General features: G+C 35.3%; 1 protein-coding gene across 8 annotated transcripts in view; it reads right to left on the bottom strand.

Annotated features, from left to right (window-relative positions):
* Window positions 1-15948, bottom strand: part of OXR1 (oxidation resistance 1) — a 519861-nt gene that overhangs the window by 380149 nt on the left and 123764 nt on the right. The window lies entirely within an intron of this gene.

Below are 15948 nucleotides of genomic sequence, written 5' to 3' on the forward strand. Positions count from 1 at the left end.
GTTTAATGTTCCATCTGTCTTTAACTTTTCATTTTCTTAAATTTACTGTTTATACAGTAACACAAAGAAATTTTTGAGTAGTAGCTACTAAGCCATGTAAATTAAATTATGAAGTACAAAGGATCATTTAATTCTCCAAAACATATACCTACTTGTATCTATCTGTCATAAATCCATTCAAGAGGATCATGATAGCTTTGAGCATACTTTTTTACATATCAAAATTAGATATTCAGTCTCTAAGTATGATTCATAATGGAAACTTGTAGAGATATTTTATTATTCATGTTTCTTTTTGTAACACAACAAATTAAAAACCTGTTTAGGAGTTCCCACTGTGGCTCAGTGGGTTAAAAATGCAGCTGCAGTGACTGCAGTTCACTGCAGAGGTACAGGTTTGATTCCCCCGCTCAGCACAGTGGGTTATAGGATCCAGTGTTGCTGCAGCTACAGTGTAGGTCACAATTGCTGCTTAGCTTCAATCCCTGGTCCAGGAACTCTCATATACCACCAGTGCAGCAAGAAAAAAAGTTTATTTTCCTAGCCCAAATTGGATGTCATAACTCAGAATTTCTGTCACTCGAATAATCTCCCAACTCTGCCTATAAAATCATAATACAAGACCAATTTACGTTAATTTTAAAAAGGTTTTAAAAAATTATTGTGGATATTTTACTACTCTCGGAAAAAGAAGAAACTGATTTAAAGGAATATTTTTATTAATGTTGGAGAAATGCCGGGATACTTTCAGTCCCAAAATATTAATGCTATGTCATTTTCTTTTGAGGGTATTTTTAAGAAGGTAGCTATAAAACCAGAAGAATAAAACCCAGTGGAGTTGAAACAGATACCTCGGCTATACATATACAGAAAGGCATTTTGTTCAATATGAACATGATTTCCAGTTATTTAAATGAATTTTCCTTTTTTTACAACAGGAAGATTTGACATTTAATAGAAAATACTTGTGAGCATCTACTAGGCACACTTTGGCGGTGACACAAAGGAAAAGTAGGTAATATTCCTGACTTAAGAATGTTGGAGTAGCTATGCTGCAAGTCACATGGGAAGTTCAAGATCCAGCAATCCTACTTCTGGGCATCTATCCAGAGAAAAGATACATGTACTACAATGTTCATTTCAGCACTATATACAATAGCCAAGACATGGAAACAACCTAAATGTCCATCGACAAAGGAGTGAATAAAGAAGATGTGGTACATATACCCAATGGAATATTACTCAGTCACTAAAAGAAAAGAAATAATAGCATTTGTAGCAACATGGATGGACGTAGAACTTATCATGCTAAGTGAAGTTAGTCAGACAGTGAGATACCAACATCAAATAATATCACTTACATGAAGAATCTAAAAAAAAAGTACACAATGAACTTCTTTGCAGTACAGATACTGACTCACAGACTTTGAAAAACTTATGGTTTCCAAAGGAGACAAGTTGTGGGGGTTGAGGGATGGGCTGGGGGTTTGGGATGGAAATGCTATAAAACTGGATTGTGATGATAGTTGTACAACCACAAATGTAATAAAATTCACTGAGTAATTAAAAAAAAACAAAAACAAAGAATGTTGCTTGAGCATTTGAAGTGAAGTATGTGTACATGAATGATGTTAGAATATATACAGAGAACAGACATGCAAATAATCGTTAAAATAGTGCAAGATATGCAATGGCTAAAAGAGTTTTTAAAAACAAAAATATATGGAAGGCTAATAATTAAGAATTTTGAAAAAATTTGGAAAAAAGTGAGTCTTAGAGCAGCAAAACAGATTATTTATGAGAAAAACTAAATTTAGTTAGTGATCTTGACATAAAATAGAACAGAAGGAACATAACTCATATCATTGTTTTATATAACTGCCTGGTGATGAATTTTCTTAACCAGACACAAGGAGACTTGAAATAAGCACAAATGTACTGAGATTCTCTACAGAACCCTACTTCATTGCAGAGTCAGCAAAGCACAGGAGTTCAGAGCTTGCAATCCAGAATCAGACTGCCTGGATCCAAACCCAATTCTGCCATTCATGAGCCATGTGACCTCGGACAACTTACTTGTCGCTGTGCCCCAATTTCCTCATTTGTAAAACAAGGAAAATAACAGCACCTGCTTACATGTTGGAGTGCACCCTGTTAATTTGGCTAAGATAGGGATTACATGTCCCAGAACCCCTCCCCTCTAAGGTTCTGGGTTATATTTGCCAAGAGAGGAACCAGCTGGAGATGTGCAGAGTGGAATGAAGTGGTGGTCATTTAATCTCTTAATAGCATTGTGGTCACATGTGATGATGAACAGATACAGAGATGTCCAGCGGTTTCCAACTCGTCCTAACTTTTCCTCACTGCCCCCTATAGAGGTTTTTCCTTACTTGTCATGCTGCTGATCAATAGCAGACTCAGGTCTGCCAGCAGGCACTTGACTGAGGACCCCCAGAGGCAGAAGTTACAGAGAGACCATTTTCTCTATGCACTCCCCTTCGTGTTGTCATTTCAGCGTTTGGGTGTACCTGGCTTTTCACACAGATCAACATGCAACTTCTCTGATCCTCCAGTTTCTTATTCTGGAACTTCCTGTCCACAGATCCACCCACAACTGTGTGGGATCCAATTCATTTCATAAATCCTTTATGCCATAATACTTATTGTGACTGATTTCCTTAACAAATGTTGATTGATACTCTCTCATAGAGCTTTCTGAGGATTACATGGGTTAATATATGTAAAATGCTTGGATAATTTTCTGGCATGTACTAAATACTTATATGTACTTGTTAAATAAAATAATCTCTAAGACATTAGTATTAGGCCATCAAGGAAGAAATTTTTTAAAGTCTGTGAAGGAGAAGGACGACAAAATACAATACTCTCTATGACATATGCCATTTGGGGTAGCTAGGGCATATGAATTCTGACAGAATAACAGTTAATACCTACTGAGTGCCTTCTCTGTACAAGTGCTAGTCCTAGGCCTTTTGAACGGATGATTTCATGTAATCTTCACAAACGCCCTATGAGGCAGGCATTCTCTGTTTTGTAGAGAAGGTTAGTGAACACTGTAATGAGAGGGAAATAGCAAACCATATGTAAAGGAGATTAATTCCCATGCCTATAATTATCATATTTGGAAAGTGGGTCTAATATTGTTCTTTATCCTCTAGCTGCTTTTTTTTTTTTTTTTTTTTTTTTTTTTTGGTTTTTAGGCCATACCCGCCACATATGGAAGTTCCCAAACTAGGGGTTGAATCAAGGCTTTAGTGCCGGCCTACACCACAGCCACAGCAACACGGGATCCAAGCCACATCAGCAACCTACACCACAGCTCACAGCAATGCCAGATCCTTAACCCACTGAATGAGGAGAGCAATTGAACCCACATCCTCATGGATACTAGTTGGGTTCGTTACCACTGAGCCACAAAGGGAACACCTGGTTTCTGTCTTAATAAAATTCATTACAAACTGTGCTGGGGCCTGAGAATCTCATATCTGACTAGAGATTCTGAGAGGTTCTGTCCTACGGAGCACCGTCCTTACTGCTCGTTGTTCACACTTTCTGGGCAAAAGAAGCTATAACTGACATGAAAAAGTAACATTTTGACATACTGAAAAAATTCTGGGGTTCTGGCAACTAGAAAAATCTGCCAGTGATCCCTGACTGTGTGCCCTCTTGTGTGACTTTCATGAAGGCCTTAACAGTCTGATCCTAATTTGCCTTGAAAGTAAAATGCAAACAATACCAGCCTCAAAGAATTTTCACAAAGATTTATGAAACAGCACAATAACATTTGCATGCCTGGCATATTATTATTAGGCACTTAGTAAATGGCCAAATGATATTATTTATTCCCTAGATCTCAGTTCTAAGAAATAAAATAATAAACAAAAAGAAAATTTAAAAATCTCTGAAGTTGTTAAAAATAAAACCAGTGCTCTATGATTCCCATTTACGACTAATCGACTTCCTTCATTACTCTTGAAATAAGTTAAATTTAATGTAGAAATGGTGAGTATCTTATTTGAATATAAAAAACAGGCAATTCACTTATAGGAGGTCCTATTAGGGATAAGGTGTGCTTTCCAGCATGTTGAGAAAAAACTCACAGATGGCTTGTCAGGTCATTAAACTGGTAGATGTGTTTGACTATAGAAATTTTAGCATAAATGAAAATCTTGATAACATACGTATTAGGAAAAAAACAATAGAAAATTAAATAATGAAGGTTCTGTTTAAATTTCTACCTCAAAATTATACACTTTAAATCTAAAAAAAAAGTCTGACTCCTTTCATCATAAATGCCTATAAGTCAATGGAAATGTATTTGCAATTTACTTTATCTCGCAGCTGGCAACACTCAAACTTTTCTGTACTAACAATCAAAACAGGTACATTCTCCCTAGGATATGGAAAATTATTCTTAAAGAATTATAAAAAAGGATTATGATTCATTAATTTGTATTGTTCCTCTCCGCTATACTAGACAGGGATTTGGCAATTACCCTCTCATATCACCATGTACATTCCATTTCACCATTTAGAGTTTTATGGCTACATTATGTAAAACACTTTATATGCTTTTTACTCCTAAGAAGATATGGCATAACTTAATTATTTCATTTTTATTCCATTTTAACTGGGTCATTTCTTTTCCTTTTCATCATCACCTGATCCAATGAAACACTGGGAAAAGAAGCAAAACAGGGCTTCTAATTACAGTCTGAGTGTCTTGCACTTCAGAAAGGCTTCTTTTGAAATAAGAATAGTGAAACACTATTTTAAATAAAGTTCTTTAACTATTCACCTCTATGGCTATAGTGCTCTTTTCTGAATTATGAGTTTAAAAATGATACAGTAGATCAGGTGGCCAGCATCGGATTATAAAGCCCAAGATGAGCTTTCACATTTTCATTTCAATTGTTCCTAAATAGGTAAATAGCTGAGAGAGTCAATGAAAAAATGATGACAAAACGCTAGGATTGCTACTTTTGCAGCTGTATCAATGAATACAATAAAACTAAACAGCTAGAGTACTTTCCATTTGCCAAGCCCCCATTACTATCTTTATTCATTTAATCTCAACACAAACAGAATAAGTGCACTGAGATAATTATGAAATTACTGTATCCATGTCAGAATCAGGAAACTCACTCAGGATTATTTAGGAGGCTTAATATTGAGTTGGTAGTTGCTTCAGTTTAAATCTCATAACATTTCAGTATTTTCAACATTTTAGTATTTTCAAGTGGCCTTTAGGGCAACAAAATCATTATGGCAGCAGAAAATAAAGACAATGGAGAAAAGAATAAAAGATTCAGTGTTCCAATTTGTTTAGTGGGAGGAAGGATTAAACAAGTTTTAGAGAAAATGAAAAAATTCTCAGATGTGCAAGTGCAAGGAATATTTTTAGAGAAGAATAAAAACTTGTGAGGCAGGGATGTATCCGCTGAGCAAAGAAGCTATGTTCACTCTCATATATCTATACTACAACTTAATAACTACAACAACAACAAAAAAATCAATTTAAAAAATCAAATAAAAAATGAGGCATGGAATGGTCATTTTTCCAAAAAAGACATCCAAATGTACTAAACAGGTACATGAAAAGGTATTCGTCATCACTAACCATCAAGGAAATGCAGGTCAAAACCACAATGAGATACCATTTAAGACTTGTAAGAATGGCAACCAACAAGAAGGCAAGAAATAAATGTTGTCCAAGTCCATGATTTTCTTTTCTGTGGAAAGGTTCCTTCATGCCATATATTATATTCCAGATATAAGTGATATCATATGATATTTGTCTCTCTCTTTCTGACTTACTTCACTCAGTATGAGAATCTCTAGTTCTATTCATGATGGAGCACGATAATGTGAGAAAAAAGACTGTATACTTGCATGTGTAACTGGGTCACCATGCTGTACAGCAGAAAATTGACAGAACACTGTAAACCAGCTATAATGAAAAATAAAATAAAAATTTAAAAAATAAAAATAAAAAATAAACATAAAAAAAAAAAAGAAATAAACATTGGCAAGAACGTGGAGAAAAAGGAATCCTTGTGTCCTGTTGGTGGTATTGTAAACTGGTTCAGCCTCTATGGGGAACAAACAGTATGGAGGTTCCTCAAAAAATTAAAAACAGAAATACCATATAATCAAGCAAACCATTATCCATTATCCAAAGGAAATGAAAACAGGTAACTGAAGAGGCATACGCACCCTCTTGAATATCTCTAACTTATTTTTCTGATAGTGATAAATCTGGCTCCTGTTACCTGCAATCTACATATATGCCTGTGCAAATGAAGGAATTCTAGAACTGCTACAGGCTATTTCTGTGAGAAACAAAATTGCCAATGAGAATACAGTGTTCATACACAGTTCTTTTTTCTCTCCAGCTTAATAGTTCCAGTCAAAACAGTGCTTTCAATATTTAGATAAACAATTTTTTCACCACCACAATCACTAGGGTTATGTCATACATTTGGAACAAAGTTAGATATATGTGTCAGCCTGTATGCTATGTCCTGGGATCTCCCAACATTCTAGTTAATCTTTTAAAAAATGTATTTGTATACAATAAAGTTGATGTTTGTGATATACATTTCTATGGATGGTGATAAATGCATAGTGTCCTACCTGTCACTGGACCAGTATCTGGAACAGTTTCATCAGCTTCATTACCCTAAGAATTCCCTTCTATTCAACCACCGACCCCACCTCAAAATCCTGTCAACCACTGATCTGTTCTCCATCCCCGCTCCTTTCCTAGACTGTCAGACACCTGGAATCATACAATATATAGCTGCTTCAGCTTAGCTTCCTCCACTTAAAATATAGTTACGATTCATCCATGGTGGTGCTAATGTCAAGAGTTCATTCCTGTTTTTCTGCTGCATAGTGTTCCGTTGTGTTGCTATATGACATCGGCTTATCTGTTCACCAGTTGAAGGATATTCAAGTTCTTTCCAATTTTCAGTGATTATGAATAAAGGTGTTACAAAAATTCTCATAGAGGTGTTTGTTTGCATCTTGGTTTTCTTTTCTCTTGGGTAATTATCTAGGAGTGGGGTTGCTAGTTCACACGCCAAGTGTGCTGAGTCATATGTCTAGTGTATGATTAATTTTGTAAGAAGCTGTTTTATCTTTTATTTTTTTAACCATTCTAAAAGGTGTGTAACAGTAAACATATCCTTTTTAAATGTCCTCTAATTTTAAATATTTCACCTTTTAAAGAGAGCAATTCATCATGATTTGTGGGTGACTATATGTCAACTGGTTAGACATATGTCCCTTCCAACATCAACTCAGTATAAAATACTGTGTTTCAAAAGCCCTGTCATTTGTTATTTAATCATCTGATGGACAGTCAATCTTTAGAATAATTTTGGACTTTTTAGGTAGAGATCCCATTAAAAATGATTTTCTAGGAGTTCCCTGGTGGCCTAGCAGTTAAAGGACCTGGCATTGTCACTGCTATGGCTTGGGTCAGTGCTATGGCATGGGTTTGATCCCTGATCCCTGGCCTAGGAACTTTTGCATGGCAGAGACATTGCCCCCCCCCAAAAAAAATAAAGATTTTCTCCTATTTTCCTAAAATATGTGTTCTACTACTTTCTAAAAAATACATTTTAAACTGAAATAGATAAAATAATCTGAAGAACATTAAAGTATTATTTTTTTCTTTGGGCAGTAATTTACTGTGTTTTTAATAGTATACAATATATAGGAATATCAAATTCTAATGATAACTACATATTATATAGCTATATCAACTTGGTATAATTTGGCAATAAAAAATATATATTAAGATAATTCTGTATAATACGACATGTATATAAAATTTACTAAAATGGTTATATTTTCAAAGTTCTTATGTTTCTAATCTGGGGGTACTTTTTATGACTACAAATTTGAAATATAGCTATTTTTAATGCACTCTAAAAATGTCTTTCTTCACTCATGAACACCCTCAAGAAGAGAGAAGGTAGAATAATGAAGAATCTAGATTACTATTATGGTAACATTTATGTGTTTCGAGATTTTCAAAGATTTAGACAAAATATGTTTTTTTTTTCTATCTACTGTTTTACAGAGACTGCTTAAAATAGATTATACCATACGTGATTTATACTTTTACTCATTATACAAAAATTAGTATTGTGAATGAAGATTTTAAAGCACTGCTATAAATTGGCAGCTAGCTTATATTGTTAACTGTGTTGTGGGATTATCCAAGCCAAAGTATGCTAGAATATGCTAACTAATGCACAACTATCGCAAGTAGTTCATAATATGCAAAAATGGTATTATCAATTTACCACTAGAAAGTCTGTTTTGAATTATTTATATGGTAGTGAGGCTAGATAAGCTAATATTCATCCACGTTGTTTCTACTATTTTGTTTTTATCATACATTTGTGAGATCAATTAGCGCTGCAGATATAGACTGTAGCAATGAAATAATTTAGGGTAATTAACTCACTATATAAGAGGGCAGAAACAGAAATCACATTGAAGCTGTGGCTCAAAAGGAAAATAATGTCCAAGTTAAGTGGAGAAGTGGGAAAGGGGAGGAAATGGTGGCAGGTCCTCAAGCACCCCTAGTAGGGATTTTTTCCAACTGCCTACTAGACATTCTCGCTTAAATGTATTAAAGGCACCTCAAATTCAACATTTTCAAAACTGGGATCATGAATCATTTTCCCCAATCCAACCTTATTCCATTGTCCTCCACCAAAAGTGGACAGGACCATGCTCTGGGTCTATCACATAAAGCAAACTCATATATGGGCAATCATTTCCTACCTGCAAGAAGCCCTCAGTACAACTGGGGAGATTCACTCTCATTCATTACAGGACTAGGCATCCAATAGTTCTTCAAACGTCCTGAGATCTCACACAGCAAAAGAGTGCCCCGAGGACCCACTGCCCGCTATGAGGGATGCACAAAGGTAAGTGCCCAAGGCTTTTAGTTCATTTCAAGATCCTGTAGCTCTGCTGCTTGTGTGTCATGTCTGGGGTATGGAACTCCTTGGTGAGCTGGGAATCCTTCAGGACAACATGTAGCCATTCCTGCTGATTTCTCCCTACCTCTAAGGCAGTGCTAAGGAATAGTTTTAATGTGCCATCACCCTCAATGTTCTGGACTGTAGACTTGCAAGTGACATTTTCTTTCTTTAACACTTTCTATATTAAAAATTTTTCTCTTTTGTAAATGCATTGCTTCAACCATAAGAAATAAATTAGTGTTTGGAAAAACACTAAAAAAAGAAATAAAATAACTGGAGACTAAATATAAATAAACACACTCAAAATGTTTTGTTTCTGAGTTTGCAGATCTCAAAACAAGGTACAAGGGTATTTCTATTTCACAGGCAATCCAACTATGGTAAACAGTGTTTGCTATAATATATGATAAACTAAAGCAACAGATTTGAAATTTCCCTTTAAATAGAGCACATGTTTTATGTGTTACAGCTCAGTATTCATTACTCAAAAAATGTTTTAAAGAAGGAACACATTTCCCTCATGACTCAAGTCTTGGTCATGGAACATTGGCATCATTTTAATGAAACTGGTTTATTATTTATTTATAATACCATATGCATAACAACGTCTACATAAACGCTTGCCAATGTGTGCCTTACATTTTACTTTATATAGTAACCCTGGCAGAAGTGAGATAAAGAGTAAAATGTTAAAATATTTTTCATCAAATATAATATCTGCTTATTTTTAAAAAAATTTTAATTACGGAAAATGTCAAATATCTAGAGTAAGGTAATAATATAATGAACCCATATGATTCAATGATTTTCAATTCATCACACATCTACTTATCAACTCATGGCCAATCTTCTTTTATCTAACCTCCATTTGCTTTCCTCACCTCCAGTTATTGTGAAGCAAATCTCAGATGATAACATTTAAATTTATATATTGTTTTCAATGGCAAACCCAACAAGAGATTAACGGCAAACATAAACAAAATGCAGAATGCTACCTCCAATCTAACTGATTTACAAAAAAAAAAAAAAAGAAAAAGAGAGTCATAGATATAAACTTGGTAGTTTCCAATACAAAATGTTTTTAGGACCTCTCAGAGGTCAAATGATCACAAAATGGATCGCAGGTCCTATCTACTGCCTGCTAGTGACTTAAGAGGCAGACCCTAGGATCAAGGCATTCTCTCCAAAGGTCCCTTGACAAAATATACATAGGTTTCCCAGAAGGGGAAATATAAGAGGCAATATACTGATAAATTTTTGAGCTATACAGGTGATAAATATCCTCAATTAGACAAAGCAAAAATGGGAAATAACCATTATGAGATAGAGATAAAAGGAAATATTGTGGGGTCTCTAAGGAGGAGGAAACAAAAGGAAAAAGGGTACCTAGCAGGAAATTCAGAGATACTAAAAATAATTTTGCTGACTTTATAATTTTGTCCATGTTCATCCACATTTGAGGTCTACAAAGAAGAGAATAATCAGAAGGAATATAAACAAGTCCTGCTCAAGTGAAGCTACTAAATCTAGACTAGCTAGTCATAGAAATTCCAGAATCATTCACTTAAAAAAAAAAACAAAAACAGTATGGATGTTCTTTGTAAAATTAAAAACAGAGTTATTACATGATCCAGCAATCCCATTCCTGGGCATATATTCAGAGAAAACTAAGAAAGATACATGCACCCCAATGTTCACTGCAGCACTATTAACAATGGTGAAGATATGGAAGCAAGCTAAGTGTCCATCAACAGATGAATTGATAAAGGTGTGGTACATATAAACAATGGAATATTATTCAGTCGTAAAAAATAATGACATAATGCCATTTGCAGCCATATGGATGGAACTGGAGATTATCATACTAAATGAAATGTCAGAAAGATAAATATCATATGATATCACTTATATGTATAATCTAAAACAGTGATTCAAATGAACTTATCTACAAAATGGAAACAGAACCGCAGACATAGAAAACAAAAGGGAAGGAGGAGAGGGATAGATTAGAAGTTTGGGTTTAATATATACACACTATCACCAACAAGTCAACAAGGACTTACTGCAACAATATTCAGTATCTTGTAATAACCTATAATGGAAAAGAATCTGAAAAAAGAATACAAATATAAATATATATGTATATATATACAGGTATATATATATATATATATATATATATATAACTGAATCACTTTGTTGTACACCTGAATCTAAAACAACATTGTAAATCAACTACACTAAAAAAAAAAAAAAGACCTTAAAAAAAAAAAACAAACAAACTGTATTTGAGAGTCAAGTGTGTGATTCTATTTATACAATCAATACATATTTACTTATAGAAGATTTAGGACCTTTGAAACAGAAAGTAAAAGCAATTTTATTTCCATTGAACAAATTAACCATTTGTTTTTCAATAGGTAAACTATTCTGCTGAATTATTTATTCTGCACATAATGCTATACAAAAATTTATGCAGAAGAGAAACATAAATATACAGAATGTGCAATGGTTATACACTGCACAACTAGCATCAGACTGACTGGGTATGAAGATCTGCCCTGATACTAACTTGCTATGTGACCGTGGAAAAAATTGCTTAACTTTTCTATATCTCAGTATCCTCATGCATTAGATGGGGGATAATAACAGTTCCTATCTTTTAGGAAATTAATCCCTGCTGTGAGGGATTAATTTCCATATAATATAATTAATATGAGGTAAATGGTATAATAAGTACTTTGCACTTAGTAAACACTATATGTGTGACTGCTCTCCACCCTGCATGCCCCCCCAACCTCCAGAATGTAAGTTCCAGGAAGGATGGTGTTTTCTGTTCATTAATGTAATCCCTTTGTCCTAGTGCCTAGTACTAGCATAAAACAGACACTTATTAATATTTGGTGAATAAATAATATACACAACTTTGGTTATTACAGGGAAAATTTTAAACATGAATGTACATTACTTATTATTACATTAAAGAATAAACAGCTAAACAATACCACTGAAGTAAAAATTGCAATTAAGTAAATATCATAAAGGCAAAAATTGCAAATTCCATGATTGATACTTACATTAATGATGGATAAATTTAAAAATCAAAAGTAAATGAAGTTAATTCATATCCAAAAGGCAGTGATTTGTCCTTCTAGTTAATATTGGAAGGCAGATATCATCAAATATGAACTATCAGTTTTACTGAAGCTGAACTTTTACTTCTTTCCAGGAGATAAACTCACTTTTGATACCAGATCTATATTAGAAAGAGAACTGATACATGGGGATAATTTGAAGCTTTCTTACAGGCTTTCTAAGGATATGGATCATGCAATGAATTACTCAACAAAGATTAAAAATATCAACTAAAAACCTATATAGGCTTTATACATAGAGACATCCCAGGATTGTTAAGTGGACAATATTTAGTTTATTAATCAATATCTTGCTTTTTCATGAGAAAATACAGCCAAATATGCTGATGCTTCACACAGGCAGTATATGGAATTTTTCAAGAATTTTAACTTTTCAAATAACCTAAACTTATTCCTATTATATGGTACTATAATATTTTCATGTACATTTTCTCAAAAATATTCTAACTCTTCCTCGCTTTTTTGCATAGAACAGGCATTGTTTGATTAAATGTTATGTTGAATAAGTTAACCTTTTCATAATGACTCAGGGACATTACTACCGACATTAATTATTGCTCCGTGTTGTAATACAGGAATACCCTCCGGAGTTTTTGAGGTTTGGAAAGCTCTTTGTCTTGCTGAAGGCTCTGGAGTGCTGATTCTTTATTTCATATGAAAAGGATGGGAGTGAAAAGCGGGCTATGGGGAACATTCACTTCAGAGCCACGGGACTCTGATTCCATTTAGGAATCACTCTCATGCCCCAGACGCTGTGTATGGACTTTACATGCAAGTTCTTAGGCACCTGAGCATCAAGGCTACCCCAGGAAGAAATTCTGAAGTGAGAGAGAACAGAAGAGTATCATTTGCAAGACACCTTCTTTGCAGCCCAAAGAATTTGACACTATTATCTTTCCAGTCTAGCTCATGGTATAAGCTATCAAAGTCATGTTAAAATAAGTAAACAAGGAAACCATAAGACTGATGTAGCCCTAATGCCTTGGTTGCCCACTCTGATAAACCAAAACCTAAGCAAAAATCAATGCACTGGAATCCAAGAAAGTGAAACTTAAGAACAACCAATCCCAAACAGGCTTTCCCAAGTAAGGCAAAATTTAAGCTATTGCCAGTCAAATCATTGCTTGGCTTGGCTTTCACATCTTCTCCATAAAAACCTTGCCCAGAGATCCTGTCTGTGGGGTGCTCCTAACCACCTTTTGGTATGGCCCTGCCTGACTCCAATCCACATACATTCAAATAAGATCTTGAAAAATTTTAATGTGCCTCAGTTTATCTTGGAACGGTAGGCACTGATGAACCTCAAGGTGCAGGGAAGTTAGATGCTGTACTCCTTTGTGTTCAACTTAAAGAGTTTAAACCATGACGGTAATATAATGGCACTGTTAGGCTAAGAGCAAGGGCTGCATGTCACTGAAGGACTGACCCAGGTGCAAAGGCATGGGTTGGAGGCATCATTGTTCCTGCACTTGCTACAGGGTTAGCTGAGTATTTTATTTACATCTAGGCCTCTGAGTAGTGTTTCCTGAGGCTGGGGAAATAAGGGTGATGTTTATCTTCATCCACTCTTTTTTTTTAATGAAAAATTTGTTATTAGTATATAGTTGATTTACAGTATTGTGCTAATTTCTGCTGTATAGCATAGTGACCCAGTTACACAAACATATGCATTCTTCTTCTCACACTATATTCCATCATGGTCTATCCCGAGAGACTGGATATAGTTCCCTGTGCTGTACAGTAGGACCTCAGCTTAACCATTCTGAATGTAATAGTTTGCATCTACCAACCCCAAACTCCCAGTCCATCCACTCCCTTCCCCTCCTCCTTTGCAACAAGTCTGTTCTCTATGTCAGTGACTCCGTTTCTGTTTTTTAGATAGGTTCATTTGTTCCATATTGTATTTATTTATTTATTTTTGTCTCTTTTTTTTTGCCATTTCTAGGGCTGCTCCTGTGGCACATGGAGGTTCCCAGGCTAGGGGTCGAATCGGAGCTGTAGCCACCGGCCTACGCCAGAGCCACAACAACGCAGGATCCAAGCCGCATCTGCAACCTACACCACAGGTCACAGCAATGCCAGGTCCTTAACCCACTGAGCAAGGCCAGGGATCGAACGTGCAACCTCACGGCTCCTAGTCGGATTCATTAACCACTGAGCCATGACAGGAACTCCTGTGCCATATTTTAGATTTGACATATAAGTGATATCAAATGATATTTGTCTTACTCTTTCTGACTCACTTCACTTAGTATAAGAATCTCTAGTTGCATACATGTTCCTACAAATGGCATTATTTGGGGGGGGGGGTTTGTGGCTGAGTAGTATTCCACTGTATATATGTACCACATGTTCTTAATCCATTCATCTGTTGATGAACATTTAGGTTGTTTCCATGTCTTAGCTCTTTGCAGCTTAGTGCTGCAATGAGCATAGGAGTACATGGATCTTTCTTTTTTGTCTTTTTAGGGCCATACCTGAGGCATATGAAGGTTCCCAGGCTACAGGTTGAATTAGAGCTATAGCTGCCAGCCTACGCCACAGCCATAGCAATGCCAGATCTGAGCCACATCTGTGACCTACACCACAACGCAGAGCAATGCTGGATTACATATATCTTTTTGAATGAAAGTTTTGTCCATTCATCCACTCTTAAAACGAAACTCCCAGCTTTTACTTCTTGAGGAACTCTGTATTTGCCACCATTTTCTTATTTATTCTCTATTTGCTCTTTTTCCTCCTGGTAATTTGTTGCTTCTAATTTGCTATGGTCTGGGAAGCTATAATCTAAGTTTTCTAAAATTAAATCTACAATGAAAGTAATATTTGCCTGTGGGGTTTACCCATGGAGAGCATATAGGCAATAGACTTTGCTGGATTTATTTTTGGCTATAAAAGAATTTTAAACTTGATTCCTGGTCCTTAATGTGTTCTAGGATGGCTAAGATTGCAAAATAAATTACCTTTGGATAAAAGTGTTATTATAAATGGAATGAGAGCCCCCAAAGTCACCAGCTTGGCACTGACGTGATGCACACTACTTAAGTATTTGACTATAATGAACACTTTGAGCAATCTCATTACTTGGAAGATGAGTGCACCACTGCGACTTGCCTATAGCATGTGCCCTACAGTACTCTAATTGAAATTAAATTCTAGGAGAGATGTAACCCTAGACTTAAAATGCTTTTCTTTTTTTTTTTTTCAATCTTAAAATGTTCCATGTGGGAAGAGAAAAAGCTATTTTGGGTTCTGCTTATGATCTTGGGTTGTCTATTATCTGCTAAATATTTCAATGCCCTCATAATGTTTTTTAAAACATTTATAAGTAAAACAAACACAGAAGGAAAGCTGGATCAATAATTTCAGAGAAACACCAAAAACTCAATCTCAAAAGGATCACTCCTTTCCTAGACCCATGAGAACAGCAGCATGGGTCTCCTCCTAGCTCAGACTGGAAAATGTAATTACGTCTAGATAGAGAGTTGCTCTAGAATTCTTAGTAACTTCTGGGTATTCAGGCTGGTTACTTCTGTTGTTAACTTCCACTAACCAACCAGAAAGAATGGATAGTCTGTGTGCAGCTATCCCCAGCTATCTACCTTCTACTCCTTACATTGTATTTGAAATTATGCGGGTAGGCCAATGGCTAAGTTCAGTAGTTTTGTATGTTTATATTCTTATTTATTTCTCTGAGACATGGCATTGATGGCCATTCTCACTTTTTGACACTTTTTTTTTGGGGGGGGGTACTCAGTTCCACA

The sequence above is a fragment of the Sus scrofa genome, chromosome 4 (assembly GCF_054392235.1).
Source record: "Sus scrofa isolate SSC_HxYL_T2T_F1_AM1 chromosome 4, Sscrofa_HxYL_maternal_Yorkshire_Landrace_v2.0, whole genome shotgun sequence".
Lineage (NCBI taxonomy): Eukaryota > Metazoa > Chordata > Mammalia > Artiodactyla > Suidae > Sus > Sus scrofa.